Raw genomic sequence first — 6,004 nt, 5'->3', positions numbered from 1 at the left:
AATAGTAGCAGTACTTAGAAGGCTAGTAGTAGTAGTAGTAGTAGTAGTAGTAGTAGTAGTAATAATAATAGTAGCAGTAGGAGGCTAGTAGTAGTATAGTAGTAGTAGTAGCAGTAGTAGTAGTATTATTATTATTAGTAGTAATAATAATAAGAACAATAATAACAGCTTTTGAAGTTGAGACTGTAAAACTGTCCTGTGTGACACACATTACTCATCAGAACAGTTAAACAAATCTCTAATCTCTTCCTCCTAATGAAATATTACACTCCATTGCTATGATGTGGACATAATGTTGTCCCCTTCCCCACATGTAATGTGATTAAAGTTGATGGTGAAAGCAGATTGTTTCAGGTACACCATGTGAGAATGTGGGTTTTCAACATTCCCTTGTTAATTGACAGTTTGGCTTGTGTGAGACACTAGATGTCATAATGCCAGGTTGGCATACAGACCTTTGATGAAGGTGAAGCAAGAAACAAGGCTTCGTTTATTGTTGAGGGCATTCTGTAAATGAATGTTCCGAATTTATTTGGATAAAATTAGAAATCTTTCATAGTGGAACCTAAAAAGAATACGTCAGGAGTCTAAACGTTAACATTTACATTTGTGAAATGCTTTTGTAATGATCTGTTTTAGAATTGAGAGTGCATGCTCCAGTATATATAGAAGAACAATATTTAATTTATGTTTGGTATGATGTTTCTGTTACTTTGTATTTGATGTAAATAGTCAGATGTGACATATATTACCATGGGAGAGATATTTCTTAAATCCATTTGTACTAGCTTTGTAGAAAGTGTATTCTATTTTGTGAGAGCATTGTATATTTGATAGCCAAATAAGATGTATTATAAACGTTTATTTATGGTGACATTATCCACAAGATGTAATAGCATTACTTATCATTTTCAGTATCTCTGATGTTCAGTGGTGTGGTCATTGCATGCATATGAGTTGCATTTTATCTTAGTTGCCAGCAAGAGCAATATTGACCCTGTTTTTGCCAGCCTCTTATATTTCACATAATGTGTTTACTGGATATAATAATTTAATCTAATCCAATAATTTAATCCTTGAGACAAAGAACCATACAATCTGTTTTAAGTTTTCAGATAAACAGTGTTTTCAAACCTAATTATCTAAAGATGTTGGAATGTTGTGTACATTTATTGTTAAAGACAGTAGGGGTTGACTAGTTTCAGGTGATGTATCACATTCACACTCAAAATTACTTGGAATGACTTGATACACCCGCAAATACATTCAAAGATTTCAAAATATAATATACACAATGTGGGTCTTCTTCTCAAGGGTTAAATCTTTCAGCTGATCTTACCTTACACTAAGGACACACTATGCCCCTGGACTTCAATTATTGTCACTGTCTACTTCAGAATTGACTGCTTTGTAATGGCAGGTCAGTTCAGTGACTGCAATAGTACGTATGAATGTTGCCTTGTTCAAGACATCAGTGTCAGGCTTATTTCATGAATAGTAACTTTCACGTATTTTCATGAGCCTCTAACTAAGATGCAGTGTTTCTCAGCTTGCTGCTTCGCCTATGTTCCTGGTAGCGTTGTTGTTTTTCAATATATAGTCGTGGCTATTTTGTTACCTGGAGGTCTATTTTGTACTGTAAATGACTTCAGAAAATAAATATATACTCACTCCACATGACGTTCAGAGTTCTGTTCTTGGGGAAGTGACGACACCAGCAGACCTAAGAGGGTTTTAGGTGTCGAGGAATCCCATTCAGGATGTCACCGGCAGCCATCTTTCCTGGCATAGCATTACACAGGTTGTAGTGTTATTAATAACCTTCACTCTTCTACAGTCATGTTATGAACTCCATGACTCTGGCACGGATTCCTCCCAGAGGGGACCGGGTGCCTGGGCTGTTGACGAGGGTTCCTATATTACCCTCATTACCCCACCTACAGCCCTCTTTACTGGGGTCTAAAAGTAGCTTTACTGGACGGAGTGATTATAAAACATCATCTGTCCCATATCCATGGACAACTTGTTCACCATTTAAATGTATATATAAACTAATACACATGATAGAGAAATCACTGTGTATATATAAGTGATGGCTCAAAGGGGAATGCAAAATGTATTTCCCCTATGATCAAAGACAATTAGTCAACATTCATGGTCCCTTATGATATTGCCCTTGAAGTTGAATATTCTACTTGGTTATTCAAGCTAAAATGGGATATTCTAACAGTATTTCTGCAATAACACAAATTTACTGTGTAGTGACACTGTGATCTATTTGTGGAGTTGATGTTAGGATAAGCGTTTGTCGCTGTCACATGAAATTATTATACAAATCTAAAGGTGCTTTGGTTGTATGATCTAAGATCAACAAGGGGAACCCATATTATATCTGTTCCCAGTCTGAGAATGTGTATCTGAAGCATCTGCGTGTGTCACAGCTATTCTCACCTCCAGCTCCCTGTCATCGAAGGTGGTGGAATAGAGTCTGGTGTCACTTCTGCTGGCCTGCTGAGTCATACCCCCAGAACATGAAAACACACATAATGTTTTTTCGTGTGTATGTACTAGTGTATATAGGCAATCCTGGACCAAAGTTGGCAGAACATTTTAAATAAATCTTGTTTATTTTTATAACGTTGGATCTCTACAATCTTTTATTTATTTTTTACTTTATAGAAAATAAACAATATTTATTTTAAAGCAAAGTATTTCTCTTGACAACAGCCTCCAGATAGCTTGCTATAACTATAAAGCAAACAAAAAGGATTTTGTAAATTAAAGGGGAACTATTTTACTATTTCTTTCACTATTTGGGCACTTTTACACAATTCCTGTGAGTCTATGGAACACCTCTGTAATGTATTTTTTTTTTATTAATTGTTTTGTATTTCTAATCAAGTCCTCAAAAACAGCATTTTTCTACCTCAAGATCTTAAGCCGTTTTGAGCCTGGGCTCCAACCACTGTGTGCAGCTCATCATGTACCTCGCCATTATCATGCAGCGGTGTCTCTCTGACATCACAAATCAGCACATTTTCAAATGACTCAGTTCAGTGAGGGTGAATATTGTGAGAGGAGAATTGGAAGAATGCGCCAATATGAGAATTAGAGACATAGATCATATTAATATAAGTTCACATAGCTAGGAAACAATGCTAAACACTCAAAAAGGCCATTTATAAGATAGTTCCCCTTTAAGATAAACTGACAATTAAGTGCGGTCAAAATCGGTATTGTACCGCTCTCTACCTGAGGCCTACCTGAGCTCAGATTACCTGCCATATTATAGGAGGTAAATGGGGAACATGGGGAAAAAAGAGTAGACCAGGCAAGGCTCCATATTGGATTTACATAATGTATTTACATAATGTTTTTACATAATGTATTTACATAATGTATTTACATAATGGTATATGATAATACACGCAAATAATAAAGAAGTTAATAAACTACAATGGGGCAATGGAGGTAAAATGTTCACCATATTCTGAAATAAAGAATTTGGCTCCTGTATACATGTCATTTGTTGACATAAATTTGATTGAATTATATTAACATACAGGCTAACACGGATGCAATGATTGTCCGCTTCTACATACAACCTGGTGGTGACACTAATGAATGAATATTGTCCACATCCAAGTCTTCCGAAAGGTATATGTCATCAGTATAGCATTGTTGTATTGTTGCATGCTTGATAGTCGATTGGTAGCAACATCTGTTATAGATGATTATGTCATTGAGTACTGATTGGATATTTCCCTCTACACAGTTGTGTGGCCAATGCTGTGTGGACAAGTATTGACCTTTGCAAAGTGTTTACATGGAAAATGCAAGCATACTTCCCTCAGAGGTGGCAGATAACTGTGTAACAATGGATGTGCTTTCCCTACCAGTGTGACCTGACAATATCCCATCCAAATTCCTCAGAGACTCAGCAGCCGCCATCACCCCAGTCATCACACACATAATAAACCTATCCATAAAACAGGGACACGTCCCCAAATACGTCAAAATTGCGAGAGTGACCCCCCTGCACAATAAAAGGCAGAAAATTAGACCCAGGCAACTACCGCCCTGTTTCTATTCTTACCTCCATCTCGAAAGTCATGAAAAAAATTGTCTACGAACAGGTCGAAAAGTACCTTGCGGAAAAAAAATCAAATCTACGAATTCCAATCTGGCTTCAGAACATCCCACTCCACTGACACATGCCTTCTCTATTTGAACGACCACATCAAACAAGAGGTGGACGCGGGCAATACTGCGGCATGGTCATGCTGGACCTCCAAAAGGCTTTTGACACTGTCAATCACTCCATTCTGATTGACAAGCTAAAAGCAATTGGTTTTGATAGTTTATCAGTGAGCTGGATGCAATCCTACCTGGAGGGGAGAGAACAGATGATAGAGGTAAACAGTCTACCCCCCCCCCCCTCCCAGTGAGCTGTTGTGTTCCACAAGGAAGCATACTAGGACCGTTACTGTTCCTAATTTATGCAAATTACATGTCATCAGCTTGTGACTGCAACTTGTTCCTGTTCGCGGACGACTCAGCCCTGCTGGTCTCTGACAAGAACAAGTTACAGGTTGAAAAAGCCCTCAGCTGGGCGGCTAGGTGGTGTAGTGGGCAAGGCGCTCGCCACCAATGCAGGAGACGCTGGGTTCGAGCCCAGCTCTCCGCATTGCTATCAGCTTGGCTGGTCGTTCATACTAACACAATTGGCAGTGTTAGGGGTGGGAAAGCTGATGGGTGGGGATCGGACGTTGTGGATAGCGACTCCTACAGGTCGGTTGGTGCGCCTGCGCAGCAGAATCAGGAAGCGACGGGGGCGGCGTGTCCCTCCCACGCAGACCCCCGCCGCTGAGAGATCGCGCTGTGCAGGTGAAAAAATGCGACGGCTGCTTCCTCGAGTACCGAAGGGGACACGTGATGTAAGGCTTCGTCCACATTGCAGCCGGCTTGTGGGAGGCATGGCCTAACAGCTCGAGACAGGGGAGGGTAGAATTGGACGATACGAAATTGGGATGGGAGAAAAATTGAAAATGGGAGAAAAAAGTAGATAAAAAAAAGAAAAAGCCCTCAGCTCGGAACTCTGCAGAATCTGCACCTGGCTCGCTGATAACAAACTATCATTACACCTGGGTAAAACAGAGTCCATTCTTTTCGGATCAAATAACAAACTCAGCAAGACCAACGGCTTCTCAGTTACAGTGGGTGACAATATTGTCACAAGGAAAGATGAAATTACATACTTGGGTTCCATCCTAGAGGCAAATCTTTCCTGTGACAAGATGGCATCCAATGTAATCAAAAAAGTCAACCAACGAACAAGATTCTTGTACCGGATCTCCTCTCTGGTAAACAAGAATACCCTGAAGACTCTAACAGGAGCACTCATTCAAGGGTACTACGACTATACTTGCACCTCATGGTACCAAAGCACCTCAAAGGCACTAAAAACAAGATTACAAACATCACAAAACAAACTGGTCAGACTACTGCTTGACCTTACTCCTAGAACCCACCTCACCCCTGCCCATTTTGACAACCTAGGATGGCTTAGAGTAGACGACAGAGTACAGCAACTTGCAATGGGCCTGGTCTACAAGATACACTACACCACTAAGGTATACCCATGTACATGTCGAAATACTTCCCAAAGGTCAGTGAATACCACGACCACAACACCAGAGGGAGTTCCACAAATCATGTTCAATCCAGATTCGGCTCAAACAAGGGACTAAACACGTTTAGCAATTATGCCACATCAATGTGGAACGCCCTACCCACAGCCGTAATTATTTTTTTGAATCCCTACCCACCTTCAAAACCGCTCTCAAAGAGCACCTACGGGAGGCTGCAATTCAAAACTGGCCCCCGTAAATGTCCAAACCCCCCCTCCCTATGCTTGTGTAACGGTTGTGACAACGTCACCTCAAACTTCGATGCCCAGAGTGGGAGTCGAACCCCGGTCTCCCACACAGCAGGCAGCAACACA

This window comes from Notolepis coatsorum (assembly GCF_963971535.1).
Source record: "Notolepis coatsorum genome assembly, contig: SCAFFOLD_272, whole genome shotgun sequence".
NCBI classification, from domain to species: Eukaryota; Metazoa; Chordata; class Actinopteri; order Aulopiformes; family Paralepididae; genus Notolepis; species Notolepis coatsorum.
The sequence above is the reverse complement of the archived record's forward strand: the minus strand, read 5'-3'. Positions refer to the sequence as shown.